The sequence below is a fragment of the Notechis scutatus genome, chromosome Z (genome assembly GCF_049901735.1).
Source record: "Notechis scutatus isolate UNSWTSFEM ecotype Mainland chromosome Z, rNotScu1.2, whole genome shotgun sequence".
Lineage (NCBI taxonomy): Eukaryota > Metazoa > Chordata > Lepidosauria > Squamata > Elapidae > Notechis > Notechis scutatus.
Window position 1 is genome coordinate 31,668,359 of NC_142025.1, and position 24,744 is coordinate 31,693,102.

Genomic DNA, 24,744 nt, shown 5'->3' on the forward strand with positions numbered 1-24,744 from the left:
GTTGATACATGACAAGAATGTATACAGGTATTTCAAATTTACGTTGGAAATAGAAAAACAAGAAGGATACTATAATGATGTTTCATGTTTGTGCAAAAAAAAGCTAGAAGAATTGGGGTTCAAATGCATATACTAATTCATAAATTAATAAAGATTAATATTCAACTGAAACCAGTCCTCTTGGGACTGATAAACATTTTTTTAAAAGTCATGAATTTTGTTTCTATAGCTAATAATACCATCAAGATTGTTATACATTTAAAGATGAAAAATTCAGCAATACTTACAATGAAGGAATAGTTGGTGAAGGTGATAGAACTTGCTGATATGGCCAAATTGACCTGTATGATAGACAAAATACAATATCTACATTTATTGTTGATTGGAAATCTCTTGTGGACTTTTTGCATCAAACAGAAAAAATGAATGTATGATCTATGGTTTTGATGATTAGTGAATATAAATTATAAAAAGAAAGTCACAATGTAACTTTATAGAAAAAAGAAAATAGAAAAAAGTGAATCTACATTTATAACTGCTTTAAATAGGCTACTTCTTTATACTTTGATACTTTATACTTTCGTTTCTATTTTTCTTCTGCTCTATTTTTTTCTTTTTGTTCTTTGTTTTTTTATTCTTTTTTTCTTTTATTCCCATATGCTATTTTACTTACTATTATTTTTTATTTTTTATTTTAAAGCTTTCAATAAAATTATATTTTACAAAGAAAGTTTGCTGAACAAAGAACCTAATACACATGCCTGAAGTGATAATAGTACATCTCCATTCATGGCCTATAAAGAATTCCTATGAAGGAATAGAGATGCACTTTTAGACTGGAAGGATTCTGTTGTCCCTGCAGAAAACATTCTGCAGAAAACACAGCTCCACAACACAATCCTTTCAGCAGTTTCAAGAAGGCTCCTCACCTACTTGTGCTATTCAGGTGACCCTAAGAATACAGACAAATCCCCAAGCGGACCAATGACTCTCTTAAAAATGCAAATAATCAGCTATCTGCAATGAATAAAATCCTTCCATTTCCCACCATCAAGTCAGAGCTGGAGAAGCTTCCCGATGAGAAGTGAAAGGTCTTTGAAGAAAAACAAGAAAGTCCAGTTGCCTTTTGAAAAAGCATCTGTCTCCTCATTTTTCTCTTGTTCCAATTAGTCTGTTGTTCTTCTCACTCCCCCTCCTCCTTTCCTTCCTTTTCCTACTGCTGACTCATTCTGTCTCCTCATTCTCTTCTTCTGTTTAATCTGTAGTTCCTCCTTCTCCACCTCCTTCTCCTCTTCCTCCACCTCCTCTTCCTCCTCCTTCTCCAGTCTCCAAATATTCTCACACACCATTACAATATCTTGTTTCCTGGCATCCCAATCTTTACTTTCTATCCTTGTTCCTAACTTACATTATAATAATACTGGAATAGTTCTGACAGTACACTAATTTGTTTAAATATAATTTCTGGAACAGAAAACGTGTGAATTAGGAATAGTATATAACTTCTTCAAAAACTTCTGTTTTATCATCTATATAAGTAGGTAATTATATAGGTACATCATGTATATTACATTATAGGGAATGTACTTGTATTTCATTACTTCTGGACATGTTTGCCCCTTTTTCTTTTTTCTTTTGCTGCTTATAATATTAGTCTAGTTGTCCATCTGATTTGATGTTTCTGCTTTAAAATTTTATCTAGTTTTGTATATTATCCAGACTTGATTGGAGTTGGGTAGCTAATAATTCAATACTAATTTCAGTAGTACAGTTGGGTAATTATAAATTCAAATAAATAAATAAATAGTGCTATTGAAAGAAATATTTAATATTTCTCCTTTACTGAAACCTTCATCACATAAAAAGAAATAAATAGTAATAGATCTTATTAAAAACTTTTTAGTCAATAACCCACTGAAAGTTTTAGAAAAAAAATGTTTTAATAAAAAAAATAACATATATCTGTCAAACAATTGGTTTAAATATATTACTGTAAGAGTAGAATAAGAGTAAGATTGTGTATAGTGACTTAAAAGTAAAATTAAAAGCTCATCTTAAAATCAAAAGTATTCTGTAAAAACATTTAAGCAATAAACTACAAACAGTGGAACATATCTTCCAGTGTTCAGTATGCTAGAAAAAAAATCAGTATAAATAATTCAGTGATCATACTACCTAGGTATAGTTTAGTTGGAAGCTTTTGCCAAAACAATTTGCTACTCATGTGAACATTGTGATATTTTTGAGATTAAATATCACTAACAGAACTTCAGAGAGATTAGGTTCATATTTGCTACTCACATGGTGAGTTTTAACCCATAACATAATTCCTGAATATGGCCTAATATAGGCCACACTAAAATTAGAATAGTGGAGCAAATACATTTGTAAATATATGCAATGCCTTAAGATATAACTTTAAAAACATTTCTATGGGATGCTCTTTCTATTCCATTGTTCTTCAGAAACCAGTTCAAAACCAACCAGCAAGTGCTTTCATTTCTCTATCTTCGGCATGCTGAGAACATGAATCACTCAGTACTTCCAACTAATCGATTTGAGAATGTAAAAGATGGCATTTACTCAGTGTCCTAACTACTGGTGACCCAGGAATAATAAGAATCCCCTTATATCAACATGTTCTTTACATCAAAGAGAATGAAATAGATTGCTCAGTCACCCACATTTTTAGTATGTAAAATACTGCAAGTATTTGTCTAGCTAGTTGATGAAATATGCAAATAAGTTATGGATGGTGGTGAACTAAGAGCCTCCAACAGAGAGTCCCTACTTCAAATGATGGAACCATATCTCTGAAATGGAAGTGAAGGAAATTATTTTGAAGGTAGAAGGAGGCAGGAATCCCTGCCATCAAGAACAGATTGACCAGGGAGGGTAAAAAGGAAGTAAAAATTTGTTCTACTTTCAAATAAGCTCACTGAAATACCAAAAACGATTGACTGACAATCTAAATAAACTAATGTGGTGTTCTCAAGAAGGGCTAGAATTACTTCTGAAGTGGATCAAAGACTTTCCCCTTAGAATTGCTTGACAATCCAAAGACCAAGAAAGTGCCTTACAATTGCTCATCTCAAGGGGACCACCATTTAATATCTGTGGTGGAGAACAGAGTTTGGATTACTAGTCTTTATATTCTGGATATAATAGTAAGTGAAACTGTACCATGCCATGGATAAGAATTTCTGAAGCTGAGCAAATCCTTGGACTTACATGATTTATCATTCAACTCATTTTTTTGTGTATATTGCTATACATGATTTAAAACAAACTATAGTAAATAGATAAACAAGCCAATTATAATGCCTCAGTTACTTAACAAAATAAGCTTTATTTTAAACCAGAACAATACCAATTCCAATTAGTATTAGTCAATGATGCATTAGCATTATATATGTGTAGCTAATAGGTACACATACCTAGCAGCATATTTGCCTATTTCTGCCATAAAAATTAGAGCCAGACAACATTATTTAAAAAAAAAATATCACATAGTTATTCTATGAATAACTCTGATACCTTTTTTAAAGGATTTTTTTTTGTAAAAATATTCCTAGCTCCTTTAACTTTTACAATAACCCCCATCCATATCTTTCAGGAAATTCATCTTTTTCATGTACATGTGCCAATTGTCAAAACAGGAGAATGAAGAAATCAAATTCCTGGGGCCAAAAATGCAAGTCACTTTATAAACTTGTGGAATTAGTGAACTGAACAGCAATACAAGGATTCCAATGAAATAACTGGTGTCTTTGAAACTGTTTTTTAAAATTTTTACAAAAATCAGCATATTTTAAAAGAACATCTTAAAAATATTGTTTTTGTCTTTTATAGGGTCTCTATTCTGTGAAATATTGCAATGTCATGAAACTAGCTGAAGCCTAACTTTAAACTATGAATTTGGCAATCATAACTGCCTTAGTTATAGCTGTAAGAACAAGGCATCTCTCAATTCATAATACTTTTTAACAATTAGTTACCTGCAACTGGAGAAATCTTCCAGTTTGGAAGTATTGTGTAGAGAGAATGCTTTGGTAAACTAAAGAAACGTGTAATGATCTGGCTGAATCTCTATTCATTATGTTTGAAAAATTGGGTGAAGGGATGAAATATCAGAAAAGAGAAGGGGGAGTGGAAGGGAGAGAGGGAGGAGACTGAACATTTACTAGATTGTTACAATGCAATTGATACTATTTAGTTTGAATTATATTACCTAAGTACATACTGTTTTAAAAACTAATAAATGGGCTGAATAAAATTGTATTCAAAGAGTATATGTTAATACTTCTTGAAGCTGGGTTGACATCCATAGGATTTAATGCTGGATTCAGTATTCTTCAATATTTTTATTGATAACATAGTCAAAGAGGTACAATAAATGTTAATAGTTGATATATAGATTAGTATATATTGGCTATTACACTAGAAAATAGAAATAAAATTTTCTATTCACCAATTGGGTAGAAATGTGGGCTGCCAATAATAGAATGAACCTTAACAGACAAATACCAAATCTTTCACTTTAAGAAACAAAAATGAAATCCACAGTTATGGAATTGGGTAGCGGGATGGGGGGAGGCTTTCCTATAATAGTTATTGAGAAAAAAAACTTAGAAGTGCAATTGATCACAGGTGAATTTTAGTTTACAGCGTAACACAATTGTAGAAAAAAATGCCATGCAGCAGTAAGTTACATCAACAAAAGTATATTTTACATATAGGAAATAATATTTTGTATTGCCAGATACTACGTTGAGTATTATGTTCAATTTTCAATTTCACATTTTAAGACATTTTAGACAAACCTGTGGGAAAACATTAAAGAAATCGGGAATTAGGTATAATGCCTTCAGGAAAAATGATTAAGAAAGGACAAAGCAAGAATCTTTTCTTTTCCCCAGGTTAAGACTATCGAATGATGGTTTTTAAATTGAAAGAAATGAGATTCTTGTTGAAAATGGTAAGAAAGGAAGCAGTTCACAAGGGGAATGGCTGACTTATTTAGATATGTTTGAGCAGATTCTGAATAAGCATTTGTTAAAGATACTTTGATCTGAATCCTGTATTGAAGGAAGTTGGTCATCTCATCAACTTCTGATGATTCTCTAAGGTCAAGAATCTAAAATAATGCACAAAAAGTCTCCAAGCAAAGGTATTATCTGTGACAGTTCAGCAAATAAATATTGAAACTAGCCAATAATTCCAGAAACAATTCAATTATCCCTGAAGCTAGAAGCATAAAAATTTGAAAAAGAAAAAGAAACCTTGATACTGGTTTAAAATCTGGTATTTGAGAGGCACATCAACCCCACTTTAAGCTTTGATGCATTCCCCCCCCCCCCCACAAAGGGATACAGTAAAGCATCTCAATCCAGGCAAAAGTGAGTTGTAGATTGGGGGGGAAACTGTTAGGAAAAGTTGTTTATGGAATTGGATTAGTTTCATTTGCATATAAGCATTTATGAAATAAAAATCTTAGATTTAAACAACACTATCCTTTTGCCTTATTTCTTACATTTATAATTCTGTTAACAATGTTTTATTTATAATATATATTATAAGCTTACCTCAAGAAGTTGGTCTCAGACCTTTGTCAGTCCCAAACCTTTGTCAAGAATCAAAGCTATGGACTTATAAAGGCCCACATTTAGACAAAAAAAATGCAGTCCCGTTTTTGTAAATGAGTAACACACTGATAATAAAAATGTCATTGTGACCAGTTTATCTAAACCTAAATGGTAACATCCCAATATGTGTACTTTTTGTCTGAGCAGGGAAGTTTATTTTCTGAGAAATAGACAATATACTAATAAAAAGTCTTGCTCTGCACATATTGAATCATCTCTTAAAAAGTACATTAGGGTCGGGAACAGGTGAATTTGTCATCTGGTCTAATTGGGATAAAATAAATATTGCCAATGTTCTATTCCTAAGGAACAGGTCAAATTAACTCCCTCCTTGTTTTCCATGAACTGTTGTACCTGCCTAAAGAGAAAACAGCAAATAGATCTGCAAACAAACAGTCTGGATCAACTATATTTTATATTAGGATTAGAAAAGCTGACACATAAAAACCCATGTTGCCAAAATGTGTTTTAAGAATGTATAGTTCACACAATTTTCTTCACTATATATTATACTTCTTTTTAAAAGAAAACTAAGAAAAAAGGTGCTGTTTAGCAGAAATAGAAATGTTACCCTTCACATTGCATCAAAATGTAAGCATTAGATTGGAACAAGCAGAGATTCGAGGAAAAGAGAAAGGTGAAGATTGCCAGCAACGATTAATCTTTGACTTAACAACAGTTTGTTTAGTCAAAGTTACAATGGCATTGGAAAAAAGTGACTTATGAGTGTTTTTCATACAATCATTGCAGCATCCCTATGAATAAAATTCAGATACTTGACAACCAACTCATATTTATGATGGTTGTTGTGTCCCAGGATCATGGGTTCACGTTTTGTAACACTTCAGTGGTTATGTTGACACTTGTCTCAAATCAGTGCAGTCCTTCTCTGTTAGAAAGTCCTTAACATATAATACTTAATGCACCATGCAGTATTTTGTCAAAAAAAGTATTTTTACTTTAACACCAATATTAATATTTGTTGTTCTGACTTACCCTCCTCACAGACATTTTTAATGTACAGTGAAATTTTGTGTAGAGTATCTTCCTTCATTATTGTCTCTTAAATTTGGAATTCTGAAATATCTAATTTGTCAACCAGCACCAAGATACTTTCTGCTTTCTTTCTTTTTTGTTAATTTTCACAGTTTGTTCAGATTTTGCAGTTTAATTGTTTTAGTTTTTCCAATTGGTAACTAAACAGCAAATGTAAGTTAGAAAAGAAAATTCTCAATCACATCGGGATTCCTTATTGCCGTGTAACTTAACTAATGACTGAGTACAAACAGCTCCTTGGTACTTTGCAAGAAGCGGGAAAAAGGAAGTACATTAACTTGAAATTGTGGCAAACTTTGCCTGAAGCTTCCAGAAAATTAACTTCAGACATTATTCAGGTAAAACTGGAAAGAAGACAGAATAGAATATAAGACATCATCAAGATGTGGAACAGTAACAGAACCTTAATACCATCCTAATTACATTCCCCAATTTCTTTTCATGGGAAAAATCCCTAAAGTGTAACCTACATGGTACTTTTTAAATCACTGTTTCAAACTGTTTCCCATTGACTTTGCTTGTCAGAAGGTCACAAAAGATGACCCCAGGACGCTGCAACTGTCATAAATATGAACCAATTGCCAAGTATCCGAATTTTGATCACATGACAATAGGGATGCTGCAACCATTGTAAGTGGAAAAAATGGTCATAAGTTACTTTTTTGATGATGTTGTAACTTCAAATGAATGGTTGTATTTCAAGACTACCTGAAGTTAAAAATGTTTCATACTGGGTGTCCATAAGATATTTTTTTTAAAAAAAAAGTCAAGATGAAGGCCACAACAGAGCAATCCCATAAAAACCAGGCAAAGCTTCAATCACATTATCATGACCCTTACCTTAACTTTTTTTTATTATAATCAGTATATGTCCATTTTAGAAGAGATAGTCTTGAGGGGCTGCAGGTAGTCCTCAACTTATGACTACACTTGGGACCAGAATTTTGGTTGCTAAGTAAGGTGGTTGTTAAGCAAGTTGAACCTGATTTCACACTCTTTTCCCCTCAATTGTTAAGTGAGTTAAGTGAATTCACTTGTTAAGTGAATTGCACAGTAATAGAGCAAATCTGGCTTTGCCCCATTGACTTTGCTTGTCAGAAGCTAGCTAGGAAGATTGCAAATGGTGATCATGTGACTTTGGGATGCTGTCGCCACTGTAAATACTTGCCAATGGCCAAGAAGCCAAATTTTGATCACGTGATCATGAGAATGTCACAACAATCAAGTGATGAATGGTTGTAAATCACTTTTTTCTGTGTTGTAACTTTGAATGGTCACTAAACAGGTGTGAGTCAAGCACTACCTATATTCAAAAGCTGTTCTAAAACAAAGAGGAAAAACATGCCTTGAGCCCCAGGAAAGGAAATAGCATTTGGACGAGACTGAGGTTGGCCCACCCATCCACTAGCACTTAAAAAGGAGAAAAGGTAAGATATAATCAGTTTGGAAAGATGTTGATAATAAATAATAATTCTAGCTTTCTTATGGCACCTGTTGACAGCCTTGTAGGGCCGAGCTCCTGTTAATTCTTAATGGAGAAAAATTGTGTCAATGGGGAGATGATATGAAATCATGAATGGGGTTCAAGTATTATAGTAAACCATAATTTAGTTTGTTTGGCTCATACAATTTTTACTGAGTAGCACATTGTGTTTAAATACTAGAAAATATTTTAATAGTACTCATAATTGTTTTCTCAATTTTAATATCTAACCATTAAATTTAAATTAAAAATGCTGTATATCCTGAAATGGAAAGTATTCTTACTTTGATACTGTTTGCTGTCTTCCATGAAGCAAATCAAGTTGTAGAAAAATTACTGAAAACCTGAAGAAAGTGTTTTCTGTACTTTATCTAAGCTGTGTGTGTCAACAAAGCACAGCTGATTTGATTCTTAAAGGAGATAAAAAGAAGAAAGCTCCATTCGGAGCTTCGCAAAGTCATGAAATAATTTCCCATGTATTTTTCTAGATATAAAAATTTAGTTTTAGTCTTCATTAAATGTCTTTTGTGAATCCAATGGTTGTGGTTTATTCACATTAGAATCAAGAATGATATGTATCAAGATTCAACCCACTCTTCCTCACCTTGGCTTTTCTATCAATCTTCTCTATCTAGAAACCAAAAGTGATTATTGGACTGCAGTCAAATCTACTAATAAGATCTAATGAATTTAAAAGAGTGTGGATTTGCACTTGTTTCAATATGTTTCAGATTCTAATATGATTCCAATCATCTTTATTTGCAAACAAGTGCCATTAACTTCACTTGGATGGATCCCAACTACATATGAAGTGGGAAATCAGATTACATCTACTTTTTTTTTAATCCAAGAGGTATACCAGGAAAGAACAATTTAGATTAGGAGTGAAGCCCAGGGCAAAGGGCCTTTTATACTGTATTTTTCTTAAAATATGTTTCTGATTTATAGCATAGTTTTAAAGCTGCTATGGCTATATGGTATTGATTGCTTTCAAACATGGTAAATTTATACAGAATGTATGTATCTTTCTATTTTTGTTTTAATCTGTCCTTTTCCTTTAAATAAGGAATCACAATGTACAAGAAGTGAATGTGATTTGGTCATTGTATCCAATTTGTTAATTTGGTACATTTTTTCTGAATAGCTATGTTCTAGATACTAGACCACTTAAGGCAGGTATAAAAAGGAATTTAAGTCATGTATCGACTATTTCAACTGAATTATGTTTTCCACAGGAGAAACATAAATCTTATTTTTCTGATAGATAGATGGTTTTCTCTGAAATGGCTTTTTGTGAAAAAGGTGGAAAATAAACAAAGTTATTGCAAGTGGAAGTCTTTTGGTAATACTCAATGGATATAAAAGAAAATAAAAAGTATTTCTATTCTTTTTCTGAAATATTAGGCTTCATAAAGTAAATAATGCTACTATTATAACAATTCATTTTACTTAGATAAACTTTCTACTGTTTTCAGTGGAAATGGTATACAGTATAAGATTTTACTTTACAATATTTCACATTAAAAAAGTGCACATTAGTGCACATTTTAAAAAAATTAAAAGTGGGTTAACTTCAATCCCATCTTCCCTTACTTTGAAAAAAATTCTATTAAACACAGAAATACTTTTTATAAGACACAACTATACACAACATTCCTAATCCATGAGATTCCTTTATGCGTATTTAACAAAAAAAAAATAAGATTTCTCCTTTAAGACACCAAAATCTGGAATAATTCCTAATTTTGCACTTTTCTGTATAAAGAAGTTTTGATTTTTAATAACAATTTTAAAAACTTCTAAATACACACAATTATATAAGAAATTCAGTTAATGAGGCTTCAATAATTTCCTACTAAGTTTTGAGGGAAGGAGGCAGTAAAAAACATCTCTCTCTCTCTCTCTCTCTCTCTCTCTCTTTCAGTTTCCATTCATTATCAGTGTGAAACCATGACACTGAGCAGACTTGATGATTTGATGCTCAACAGTGGGCACAGTGATTTCTCTTCCTTTCCCCACATCAGAAATTGGGGGAGAGGATTTTTCTCCTTTACTGTTACTGAAGCTGAAATTAACAGTAAGTTTTGGCCCAGCAAACACCACTTTTAAAATTATATAGTGACTTTATCATGCTAAAACACGTTTGTTTTCACACCATTGTCATGGATGATCTCAGCAGGGCAATGTGCAGAGAATAATGGTTTAGTCAGTCTCAGAGTTAGCAAAGAGAACACAAAACAATGTACTTATATTGATGCAGATTAAATAATGCCATTTACAATTTTTTGACAATGGAATAATAGTTTGTTTTTAATAATTGTCTGGTGATTATTGTAGCTTGGCAAGCTTCCTTCCAATAAATTCTACAGAGATATAAAATACATAACCTTAGATGCCTCTGTGAGCTCACTCTTATCTGTTGTGCAGCCATTTGAGAATGCTTCAAGACATTCCTGAGAAGTTTAAAATCAGCACATTTTTATGAACCCAGTAGAGCCACAAAAAGGACAGAACAGCATGTAATTGTTTTGCCTGCGTTTCTAAAAATTCTACAATTAGAAAGAAATCCATTAAGTAATAAGTTGACAATTTGAAATAAAAGTTACAAGAACATCTCATGAATACTCAACAGTACAATACTATAAATCAAACAAACTTTAATTATGAATTTTTAAGATGTCACCATCTGTACAATTTATACATGAGTTTTTGTTCCTCCTGGTAGAATTCGGTGTCACTTTAACAGACAAAAACTGAAAATTTGTTCAGAAATAAGCTCAAGTCAATTTAGGACGTTGCTATTTTGTAAATATACCAGACGATTCCCACAATATTTTTCACTGTTGTAAAATAATAACAAATTAACTTTCTCAGAATGGAAACAAAATGTTTTACACATATTTCATTACATTTTTGTTCAATATATAATCTTACTTTATCAAAATGTTTTCTTTAAGTTCTTTGCAGCCCTAAAAGTCAGTCCTATTTCTCCTATTCATCTGAAAGATTATCATGGGCTTCCAGCAACATGCATTTCAATAGAATTTCAGCTAGGGTAATTTAATCTGCAGCAGTTTGCTTTTTTAAAAATATATGAACTTTATTTTTTTTAACTGCCAAAATAATTATTTCTTATTGGAAGGAAGGGCAGCATGGCTTAGTGGTTACAACATCTATTTAAGATTTGGATTCAAGTGTCTGCTGGCCCTAATTTTTTCCAACTAATCATAATCAGATCATGAGCTCTCAGACTAATAATCCCTCTGTCATGAGGAATTAGGAGATCAGGTCAAAGGAGGGAAAAGAAACGTTTTCTAGAAATTTGTAAAAATTTATATCCTATCCCAGAATGAAAATTCTTAGAGCACTTTATAGGGATAAAAGCAAACAAAATTACTTTAACTAATATAACTAATACAACTAATAAGCACGTTGACTCATATTCTATAGCATTTATAATAAAATACAAGGAAAAATGCACCTAGCTAAACAGTATTAAATTATGGCGTTGATGAAAAGAACTTGACAAATATACATTTATTTGCCTGGTAATGGAAGGAAACTAAAATAGGTAGCAGGACTTTGTCTGAAAATAGTGTATCATAACTATGTATGCCACTGATATGATACTTCAAAAATAGTGAGGAGCAAATAAAAAAACTGTTTAATCATTAAGCAGGTTAATCTGAACATCCAGTTACATTTTTTATTTGTTTTGTTTATCTACCAAGTTCTGATGCCCTTAAAAGTTAAAGTGAACTTAAAAACCATTGTGCCCCTTAAACAGGGCACTGTTTATGAAATCAGCTTTTTCTGCAATCATTCCTAGGTCAGAATTCAAAGTGTACCAAAAGTAGAGGAAAAATTAAATAAGATACCATATGTTTATGAAATAATGTGGGTAGCTTTTTAAAAGAAAATCACTTATAGAATTAGACTGATCCAAAATGGGACATAAGAAGTAGAGATTTTAAATTTTCTGTGAGATCTTACTTGAAGAGTTTATATTGGAATGGAAAAAATCATTTTAAAAAATATACATGGTGATATATCACAGGCACAATTATCAAGGACTACAATAAGGTATAAAGAGTTAAAGACCCTAACAGTAAAAATAAATTCCTTGCTGTTTGTATGAACACCAGTCAAATTCAGATTCTACTTTCTAGGTTTTTATATCATGAACAATTGAAAAAAATGTTTTAAATCAGATAGACTGATTTCTCTCAATAGAAAAAAGTACAGTGTAAAACAAAACAGCTTTAAAACAGTGGTAATTGTAGCATGCATTTAAACAAATAATATGGGTACCATTCAGAGAAACTTAGGTAGATTCCTGGATTTACCTTTAAATCCAGCACAGTCTAAATATAATTGTCATTTGGCCCATGTTGGTAGTTGCATGTACAGCTACCCAAAATATAATAACACTTTGTGGCATAAACATAGGGCTTGAAAGCACAATCACATAGTGTCACTAAGTGTCACTAAGAAGCTATACCTAAGAACATTTGCCATTTGATCATGCAATAAATAAAATAAGTTTATTAATTTTTCACAATTTTAATATTTCATGCCAGCAATATCAACTTTCTAGAAAGTGATACTTACCTAATATCAGTATTCAAATGAAGAAATAGTAAATGCAATGAATCTCTGTAAACGAAACCTGAACTCTCTTCTAATCAAAAACTGGTAAGCCACCGTATGTGGTGACTGATGTTTGAGAGCCACAGTGGATAGATTCATGGGCATGGAATTTCTGAGGATTTGAGTTGGGTTGTAAGATAAACTTTTTATTTTAAATAAAAATAAAAGTTCTATATAAAATGGGCCTGTTTTAATTAGCAATTTGCCTCCAAGTTTCAGCAGTGGAATTTGGCAAGGCCCTTGAAAAAATTGGAGAAAAACAGGTCCTAATCCCGTGACAAGTCTGAATATTCAATGAAAGGATCAAGCCATTTTAATTTTATGGAACATCAGAAAAGCAAAATTTTGTGTTGCTAATTTATAATTTCACAATGAAATTGAGCAGGACTTCAGTGGCTATTCTGAGTATTAAAGCTATCAGAATGCTTTGGATATTTCTGAACTTCAATTGCAACAAATCCACAACCAGAATGGGCTGTTCCTGATAAATATTCACTATATCACTATTCAGTAAATGGCCAATAACCAAACTCAAAATGAAATTAAAGTACTTCTGCAGTGACACTTGCCACAGAGATTGCCACAACTTAAAAGTGACCAAACAAGGACTCGCCCTTCAGTTCAGTCAATGTGCAGTTCAGTCAATGTGCAGATCTAAGTAGGTCATAATGGATACAATAATCAAAACCTCTATTTCAAACCTTAGAGAATATCAAGAGTAAAAACATACTATTTTTGATAAAAATTGAATGTCAGTTCAGCTTTTAAGTCAGGTAATCTCTGATTGTAAAACCTGGTAGGTATCTGAAAAAGTCAAATCCAATCATATAATAGCATACACCAAACACTCTTCTGGCTATAGTCCGAAGGCAGAATAATGACACATTGGGAGCTAATAATAATAACTGGAAATAATATGTTATATGAAAATTAAATAATACTAGTAATTTTCTAAAATATTTAGTTAAATTGCTTTGGGAGATCAACTGGTTCTAATTTCAGAGCTCCAAGAGGGAAATGACAATTAAAGTGTTACAAGTAATAAGCTCAAAGCACACTAAGCCTTAAATATTTTAATTTGAAAGCTTAAATAATCCACAGATCAAGGTGTCTCAGAGAATCTTGTTCATAATAATACATCATCTTAGAATACATGTAATAGACATAGAAGCCTTGTTTTAGACAAGCCCTTCAACCCAACATTTTGCTAGAGTTCCATTGACAGACCAAAATCTCACAAACTCCATCTGGAATGCAACTTTTAATTAAAGAAGGGAGTAATACAAAGAAAGTGGGGTTGTCCTTGAAGAGTTCTCAGATAGAACAGCTGGTTTAAAATGCAGCTGCCAGACTGTTGAGTGTGACAGGCTACAGGAACATTTACAACTTACAAGAAACTTTATTAGCTCTTTTCATACCCAATTCAGGGTCCTGAGGCTATCCTTATATGGTTAAATAAATGAACATTCAATTATGTCAAATCAGCAATTGCTCCTTTTTGCTATTGCCTATCTTGATTAGTGGTGCCTCTCCAGGGCCTTTTTATCCTGTTTACCAATATAATTTTCTGTACTTTTGTAATGAACCTGTTTGAACAAAGATGGTAAATATTTTCTGGATTATTTCTGCTTAGATTTAAACTTTCAGACCCCATTCCAAAAAGTATTGGGTGAAATAGTGATAGAAACTAAATTTGACATGATTTAAATTTAATAATATTTTAATAAAAATAAGGGTAGCTGTGCAATGCTTTGGATTCCATTTGGAAAAGGTGTTTCAGAATATCCAATGAACAAACACAGCATTGGATTGAGCTATTATTTACTCAGATTATGCAGGTACTATAGGGAGGCAGAGAAAGAGGGAGGTGTTACATTGCCAAATGACCATTTTTCAGTGAAATCTAAAATAATTTGCATATGACTATTCTCAGATCAGCTCTGGAGGGTGCACTCAAGTCTTTCATGGACCACATGGAGTCTTGTGAATTCCAACTGTGCAACCATTAAAAATATTTCTTAGCATAAGACCTGTCCATCATTATACCAGGTCATCGTTTTACCAGGTCTTTGGGATTTGTGGGAAATTAATTCTGCTATTTTGTTGATTCATAACCAGCAAACAAAGATAACTAAAGAAAATATTGCGGCCTTTCTGTATGTGAATATGGCTTTCTTCTTTCTACTATGAAACTTACCTAAAATGAAACATTTCAGGTAAGTTATTATGTATTGTTTTTATTTGATTTTTATCCTACCTTTATTATTCTTTATAAATAACTCAAGGAAATGAATGTACTCAGTACTCCTTTTTCTCTTCCTATTTTTCCAACAACAACAACCCTGTGAGATGGATGGAGCTAAGAAAGACTAACTGGCCCAGAATCATCCAGTCAATTTTCCATGCCTAAAATTGGACTAGGACTCGCAGTCTCCTGATACCTAGGCCACTAGTCCAAACTTATTTATTTAACTATTTATCAAAAATGTATGCCATCAATTTAGCTACAATACACTCTACATAGCTTACATACTTTGAATAAAATGCAACATAAACATTAAATTAAAAATAAAAATCTTAAATTTAATTAACATAAAAGTAAGCAGGATAGAGAAGGAGGGAACAAAGTGCAAACAGGGAGCAGGTGGGTACTTCGTTAGCTATCTCCAATATGCTACATCCCTATGAGGTCTCAGCAGTGGTGGGATTCAATATTTTTACTACCGGTTCTGTTGGCGTGGCTTGGTGGGCATGGCAGGGGAAGGATACTGTAAAATCTCCAGTCAGAGGTGGTATTTGCCGGTTCTCTGAACTACTCAACATTTCTGCTACCGGTTCTCCAAAACTGGTCAGAACCTGCTGAATACCACCTCTGGTTTGAGTGACTGAACACAGCGACTCCAGATCCAGATGGTGCACAACACTTAAGTTGTGTAAAGGATCCCTTAGCTGTGACTGCCACTTGCTCATTGAGCAGGAATCGTGAGTCAGAAGAACCCCTCCCCAGATTGTATACCAGGTCTGTCTGAGGTAGTGTAACCCCATCTAGAACTGGACAACTGGACAACTACATTGCCCCTGATTTTGATGGGCATTGTCATTCAACTTTTCAGGAATGTTCCTAGTGTGGGAAACTACCACAAAATTTTCTAACTTTCCTGGAAGAAGGGGATAAAATGAAAATTACTGATCGCTATAAATTAGTTATTGGTTGAATGGTTCATTGTATTTTATATGCTGGAGTTAGGTGGCCTTCCAATGTAATAAATACAAAAATAAACATGATTTTTATTTTTTAATGTTTGGTTCTTTCATAGTTAATATTAATAAGAAATACTGTACAAATTTTAAGAAATGCACTAAACATCAGGCCTATTATTGTAAAGTGTCTAGGTTGCTTACAGCACTTAAAGGTGTCATAAGAATAGCTGCTTATCTGTCAAAAAAAACAATACAGTTTCTGTTATTCTAATCTTGATATTTATTAAAAAGTATGGTCTAGGCATACAATAAGTAAATTTTAATGATATGAATAGCCATAAGTAATGGAAACTACTTAATAAACAACTTATAATTATCTAATTATTTTACAATATTAGATAATTATAAATCAATGATAATGAACAATTATATGCTAATAAATATTCAGAAATATATTTTAAAGCATATTGCAACTACAAATCAATTTATCTGAGAATATTTTAAGAAGTACTTGTATTTTTTACAGTCAATATTCATATTACAATAAAACATATTTTAGTTTAATTATTCCAGAAAACCAGTTACATAAAAAACAGTAAAATAATATATATATATATATTTGTATCTAACATTAAATTGAATGAACTACAGGGTTTTGTTTTTTTTCAAATCAGCATAAGTCCGATTGGGAGATATGCACTTACAACATACTTAACAACCCTAGATACTTAATTTAAAAAAAAAATACATTTTGATCAATTGAATCTGCTTCAAGCAAGGCAAACGTGCCTTAATACAAACTGTAAATGTTGGAACTGATGTTTGTCAGTATCCAATTCATCATTTAACACAAAGAAATAGTTGCATAGTGCCATACAGTTACAGGTCATATAAATTATCACACTTACTTTGCATCTCATAAAACTGAGCAAACATAATGATTAAAGCCTTTAAAATGGAAATAAATGACCACTAGTGGGGGAAATGCTGGTTATTTCATTTATTTAATATTGCTGACAAATTTTCCTAAGTGCTCCTGAAGCAGCAAAGTGACATATGCTACATTCTCTATGAACTGTAGCTGTGAAGCTTTAGACTTGGTTATGTTTTGCATATGAAATACTCCATATATAATCCTGTATGTTCCTGCATTGACTTCATTGGAATTTAAGTAACTTAAATCTATGTAGAATGACAACCTTAACCTCTTCCTTGAGTAGGATGGGAAAGAAAAGTTTTATACTTTAAGTCTGTGTGATCAGACTTCTAAAGCTAAATTAATGAAACTAAACAATATTAACAATAGGTGATCAATAACATCAATTTTATTACAACCTAAGATTATTAAATCTAATTTATTTCTGAAAACAAGAAAAACACAGACCTTAATTTTTTAAAAAAAAACAGTGTCAATCTGCTGAACTAATAATGAATTTCAGTTTTGGGAGGCTAAGAATATTGATCGATCTTTACAGTTGTAAAATTCAGTTTGGGTCTAATTTGAATTTACATCAGAGAGATAGTATAAACTCTAAGTAGCTTTTTATTTACAATACATGCAACCACAATGGCAAATGTTAAGTTATACATTGCATCAATATTTTTTGTGGTTAATGATTAAAAGCAGAGATCAAACCATCACTACCCCCAATTTATTTCAATTTAAAAACATCAGAATATTCACAAAGTATTAAGTTTATGAAGATTTATTTTAGGAGATAACATAATGATAGACTGCAAAAATTCAATGTGATTTGAAGTTATTTTACTGTGAAAGGGGGTTAATTTAATCTTATCTATTTTAAACTGAATGTTGCAGATGTTCAGTCACTTTGTTCTTATTGAGAACTTACTTCAGGACTTGGTATTTGGAAAGAACATATAATCTGCTGTGATCTGAAAGAGTGCACTACAGTATGATGATGTTGTTTATTTACTAGATAAAAAGGTTGATGGTTGGTATAAAAACATAAATAATGCACTATATCCTAATGAAAAGGCATATCAGAAGCAGATTCGGGTATTTTAAAATTCCAAAGCATAACACATTTCTGTGGTGATCACACACCTTCCATTATATGGGATGATGACATACATCTTTCATGATTTGAAATAAATGCATAAGCAAATTTCTGACATGTCCGGGAATGATGATGACATTGTGTTTGCTCAACTACATTTTGGGCTTTACTAGTGAACTTTTCCAAAGTGTTCTAATTTTGGACCAATTCAACAGGTTCACATAGAACTACTCTTGACAAGCATCTGAGAATATCAATTAGTTTTTGTTCTCTGGATATTTTTATGTGATAATGGAATATAGGAATTTTTAAAGTGTGAAGTTATGAATATTTATCTTGAAGAACATGAACAAGGCTCAAAAGGATATGGGGTACAATGAAACAATATGTTCATTTATATATTTTGGTAATACTAGATTTTCAAAAGGCCGTTTCTCCATTAAATATGTTTTTGCATGTTATATATAGATATATAAAATCTCACAAAAAGATATTTAATATATGTCGTATATGAATATGTAGGATATATATGATATAGACATAGACATACACACACACACACACACACACACACACAAATGTGTGTCTATGTGTTTGTGTGTGTTGTTCAGTTATAAAAGTTCAATTTTGATTTGAGTTTAGTGCTGTTTTTACTATCTCTGCATAACCCCATTGGCTCTACAGATTAATTTATCTAACAGGCAACAGTAGCATGGCCCCATTAATATTTTAGATGGTTCTTAATATTGCATTTATTATTGGAAACATATGGTTATATAACTTTTTAAAAGGTACAATCTGAATGTTTTTAACAAAGTTAGAAATGAGAGGCAATTATCCTCCTTTTTGCTTAATACAATCAATGTTATTCCTTAAATTCCACTGTGTCAATCCAAATAAAGACTTAAGAAGTATACTAAGTGACAAACACTATTTAGTATAAAAAACATGAAGAGCCTAGGAAGCAGCAGACACTTATAGGTGATGGATTGATCCATTATTGAGATAGAGTTCTATATTTTATTTTTCTCCCCGCCACCCCTGACATTCACACCAGTCCCCCACATACCATTTTTTAAAATGTATCTCCAAATAGCAAAAGTGAAATGGAGAATCTACATTATTTGTGTTCTTCAGTTGAAAGTAGCTGTTATATTATGTTACTCAAGGTCTTGTTTTACTTCCTCTATAGTAGTTCTTTAAGGGGCGAAGTTTATTTTTCCAGGAGCATTTAATTCACGTGGAATAATATTATTTTAAGAAGTGTAAACAATAATTACATTTATTATCTTGTCTTTATTATTTTTATAAATACTGCAACTCAAGGCAGTGAAGACACAAAATACCCCTTCCTCCTCCTATTTTCTCTAGAACAGCAATCCTGTGTGGTAGGTTGGGCTGATAAAGAGCAACTGGCCCTAAGAAAAATACTTTTTTCTAAGCACTGAAGGATATAACCTGCTAGCAAACATCTGCATGTTTAGATTCATTCATAATTCAGAAGTAAAGTCCTCCAGTAGTGTATTGTATTATTAAATTAACTAACAGAAAGTTCCTCCTATGTTTAAAGCAGATACCTTGAACCTGGGAATATTTTTGTTGGTTTCAAGATCTCAATTGTTTCTCCAAATGAAGAAAGAAATATCACAACTAGGATTATGTCCCATGGATATGGGAAAATCAAGGTTATAATAGCCCAGTGGACTTATACATCCAACTTGGATTTACAAGATAAAAGCAACTTTTAAATCAAAGTGCTTTTTTCTGAACTGAGTTTATTATTCGAAAGACAGGAATGATTTTCCTAGAATGTTGTCTCTTTATGCTTGGCTATTATCTTTGATTTTCCCCTTCCACTAATGAGCATTTATCTAAAAGAGTCTCTTAATCCTCTGATGTGTGCTTCTGGTCAGAGGTAACAGTTTGAATAAAACCACTAATCACTTATCACTGATCATTAATCACACTTTTCTCTGGGGCTTTGCGACCTGCATAGGGATAAAAAAGACCCAAAGAAGGAATTCAGTTCATACCTCCTCCCCTTATTCACTCAGTATTGGCTGTTTTAAATTCTTCATGAAAATTGAATCTTGGGTATAAAAGTGACAGATTCCAAAGAGAACTTTAGAAACTTAAGCAAATTTTATTTTCTCTCTCACTTCCCCAATCATAGCATAGCCTGTTATAATTTGGGCAGCCTTTCACTTTTAATACTGGTAAATAGTATTTGTTTTCTGTACTATACTATACTATATACTATATATGACACGATATGATACAATACAATACAATACACTAATGCTACACTTTATGCTATACTTTACACTATAATACGCTACACTACTATACTACTATATACTATACTATTCACTATGCTCTACTACCTCTGTATACTACTATACTACAGTATACTATAGAGATTTTGTACCAGCATGTGTAATAAAGTATATAGGTTTACAAAATTTTCACTAACATATCCAGTCCAGACAATATATGAATCTATATAGATTTTTTTCCCCTTGGGAGCTTTTTTTTTTTTTTTTTTTTTTTTTGAAGAAGGAACATTTTCTTCAGAATTGGTTCCAGTGTAATCTCTAATATTCTCTGTCTCAGTCCTCTATGAAAGGTGTGTAGGATCCAACTTCAAGGCTATTATGAGAAGAATCCGTGATGAACTATTGTTAAAACACCCACAAAAAAGAAACCCACATTATTTTTTCAAGGAATGGAGATTCTTATTCATAAGGTTTGGTTTAAAAGGACGCTCAAGTTACTCACTTATCACCCTCCTTGGAGCTCCGGGCGACCGGAGACATGCATCTCCTTTCGATCTTCCGTCCTGTCCAAGACCCTGATTCCTACGATCACCCCGTGCGGCTGAGCTTCAAGAATGCTAGTGGCAAGTTTAGTTAAGCAGGTAGAGTCTTCCCATTCCCAGTAAAACTTGGGGCGGGGGGAGGAGGAGAGAGAGAGACGTCTGCTGAGAATGCAAAGAACCTTGGAAAGAAGGGGTCACGCTGGTCATCTCAAGCTAGGTGGCAGGACTTTAGGATTTCTAGCCTGACCCTCCCAAAAACTGCCCCAATATCCGAACCTCTTAACACATTCTTACTAGCCTGCAGAATGACGTAATGGTCCAGGAGCCAACTCTGACTCCCAAAGATAATGTCAGACAGGGCGGGGGCGACATAAGGGAGCGGGGCGCAACATAGCGATGCAGCCACCTATCAAACAATTATATACATACCACGAATCCTTGGTGATATTACTTTAAAAAAAAAAAAAAAACAGGAGAGGACCATATGAGGACTGGAGATGGAATGGTGTCGTGACGAAGTGGAGAAGCAACGGCCTCTTTCATTCTTTTTTTTTTTTTTTAGTCCAACAACTCTTGCTGAAACTTCTCCTGTCCGAGTCTTCTTTGCTTGAACTCGCGAAACGACGTTTAAAAGTTTTCGCGCTGCGGAGAAGTACTAGAAGGACGCAGCTAGAAAACGCAGCCGCAAGACATTAGTGCTGTCATTCCACCAAAAAAAGAAAAGTGTTACGGAGCAGGCAGGACGAGTGAGAAAGAGAGAAGTACAAGTCTAATTTGTATCTTTCTCTGCAAGTTCCTTGCAGATAGGACTTCGGGCACCCAGGTTGTTATTGTTAACCCGACATTATATTTAAGGTCCCTGAGAAAAAGCGGAACAAAAGTGCCTCAAGCTCCGGAAGCGAGACATTCCGAGCTGGTCCGGAGGCTGATTTGGGCCATTCTGGTGACATTTCCTAAGTGACAGGGTCCGTGAGACCACATGCCTGAGAAGACAATGTCCTGAACGTATACAGAACGCGCATCCAGAGCTCAAGCAGGGATCGATCGTAGTTAAGCAAAACTGGATAAGGCTTCTTTAAGTTCAGAAGTCCCGGCAAATTTGAGGGGAGAGGAGACTGTAATTCAGTGACAACGAAAAACACGCGCGAGCGGAGACATATTCCGATATCCTTCTGGTTAAGTTTTCAAACTTTTGTATACTAATGTCTGTGTTTGGCAGTTACAGGAAAAGATATCGTCAAAGATTCCCTCTGTAGCTGCTGCTTCAGTGTCTAAATATCTGAATGCCCACGCATCATTTTAAATAGGCACGTCCCAAACATTTTACTCCCCCCTCCATTCCGATTAATAACAAATGATCGGGGCTACTGCACCGGGCAGACGGACTGGACACAGATCTACACCGTTCCGCATCTTCCCGGAGCGAGTCACTCACTTTCCATCTAGTGTCATGCGCTGACGGGCCGGATCGTCTGCCTCAGATACGACCGCTTCATTCCCCAAGTGAAAGTAAGTCACTATCAATCATTAATTTGTACCCAGTCAAGCAAAATCTCGGACGCAGCCGCCAAATTAAACATATAGCAAGTACCGTTTACAACAATCAGATTATTTTGTCGGGATCGCACTTTCTCTCGCTTACTCTCCAGCTTCACTTCACGTTCCCCCCTTTGCTCTCCTGTCTGTGCGTTGATTGCACACACGTTCTGGATTAAAGGAAAACAAACACCTACCACCATTCTCTGCAAGCCAGAACTTTAAGGGATCCTCCGGAAAAGCGAGTTTTCAAATGCAATATAAAGTTGATTGGAAAAAAACTCAAAACAGTTCAATATTTGTAGGGACTTACCCAACAAGTGTAAGAAGGAAAGGGATCAGCAGTCTGAGTGAAGGAACCACGTTGGACTGAGAAGGTTACAATACGTTCTATTTAGAGAAGCATTACATCACCCTTCGTGACGTCACGTGGGATTCCTGAACTTCTAAATCATTGCGGTCCCCGCTCGAGAGAATCAAGAGGCGGAGGCGAGAGAGGCGTGTTCCAGGCGGACCCCGCCCCCGCCCACTCTACTCCAGCCAGCCACAATGCAGGCAACCGGAGGAGGACTGACTGTAAAATCGGAGCGGCGCAAGCAAGACTTTTTGCACCGAGGATGACAGGACGCTGCCATCCGTTCTGTGAATCAGCCTGCGAAAAATCTACTTGCTGAGTTTGGGAGAAGGAAGCTGCTGGACACTGAATCACACCTCTGCCCTTCCCAGTATGTGGGACTGTCCCAGTCTCAGGATGCGTCCCAATTCACTTCGTAAAGGCAGCGAAATAGTTCCTCCTTTTTTTTGCTGTTCTGAAGTGATCGGTTCAGGTTTTATTTGGGTCCAAGAAAGTCTCCAGCTGAGGTCTAAAACCAAAAAAGGGGATCTCTGACCAGGTATAGAGAGTGCATTTCTCAGCATGCTTGTATCACATAAATATAAGCAATGAGGGTTATGAAAATTATTTTCTTTTCAGAAATTAACCATTAAGTAATGTTAACTTCAGAGCTAATGATGGAGGGGAACAGTATAGGATAAATTGATACATTTTGCAAATGTTCTAGTGCAGTGCAGGGTCCTTTTGGCCACTTAATCCTGTTGCTACTTTTCAAGGTCTGCAAACAGCTTTGTTGATGTCTTAAACATATTTTTTTCTTTAAAAAGATACCAGTAATTTAATTAGGATATGCAACCTGCAGCCCTGGGATTAATAATGCATGTAAAATTAAACCTGCAAATTTCAAGCAACTAGGCACATAAAACATGTGCAGTATTAGTGAAACAGAACGTCGTAAAACAATTCAAGCATACACACGTACATACATGCACACAAAACATCACCATCAAATTACAACTATTTTTTGTTGTTCAAATCTTTGCTTGTTTTGATAAAGACAATTTCATGGAAACATTCCAGGGAAAGATTATATCATGAAGTTTCTTAAGCTGGTTTTCCTTGGTAACATCTAAAGTCAGAAGAACTAACATTGGGCAATACTTTGGAAATCATTTTCCTGGAAGTTTATCCCACTAAATGCAGTGGGAGTCACTTCTGACTAAAACGAGTAGAACTAAAGTTCTTGAATAGAAGCCCAATGAAACAGTTGGAATTAATGTAACCCCACATTACTTTGGGCTTGTATTTTAAAACTGAATAGTTTTTCCTGACACCTTCTTGTTGCCTACCCAAACTATTTTGAGGCCTGGAAAGCCAAATTGCCTATTTTTCCTATACAAATTACCAGAACAAGCACTTCTGGTACTGCTTCCTGGTTGACTGCATCTCAACCCCACATGCAGTGTCAGGTCACTTGCCTCACTAGAAGTCAGGCCTAAACTTCTTTTCTGGCTTAACATTTCTGTACACGAAGAAGGCCCAAGCACCAAGAAGGCCTAACTATCTTCCACCTCATTTCATAGCCATGGTGAAAAGGTAAAACATTTTGGAGATGCTGCCTTGGACATATTTTGCCTAATGACATGAAAGATAAAGACCAGTACTTTAATTTTTGTTCCAGAACATGCTGTTGAGAACCAGTGCATCTTCTTAAGGCCTTGTCTCTCCTGACTGGTAGTCGAAGAGCAGTGTAACATGTACTGTGGTAAGGAAGTTTCTTCCTTCTTCTTCTGCAGGTCGAAGTACTAACAGTATTTTGTTCACAAGGAAAACTAAGTATAGGTGGTGCTCGACTTCATTTAGTGACCATTAAAAATTACAACATCATTGAAAAAAGTAACATGACCATTTTTCACACTTAAGACCACTGCAGCCTCCCCATGGTCACGTGATTTACATTCAGATGCTTGACAATTGGTTCATATTTATGAGGATTGCAG

At 33.9% G+C, this 24,744-nt stretch overlaps 1 protein-coding gene across 5 annotated transcripts in view; it reads right to left on the bottom strand.

Annotated features, from left to right (window-relative positions):
* CREB5 (cAMP responsive element binding protein 5) overlaps positions 1-22,881 on the bottom strand; it is a 262,831-nt gene extending 239,950 nt beyond the window's left edge. For 3 of the 5 annotated variants that reach the window (XM_087946882.1, XM_087946879.1, XM_087946883.1), the window contains exons 1-2: positions 22,608-22,776; positions 288-341 (exon numbers count right to left, since the gene is read on the bottom strand). The gene's annotated coding sequence lies outside the window, so the exon portion shown is untranslated. Of the gene's footprint in view, positions 1-287; positions 342-22,607 lie in introns of all 5 variants that reach the window. The other 2 variants (XM_026673604.2, XM_087946881.1) reach the window with 2 other exon arrangements.
* Between the last annotated feature and the right edge of the window lie 1,863 nt (positions 22,882-24,744).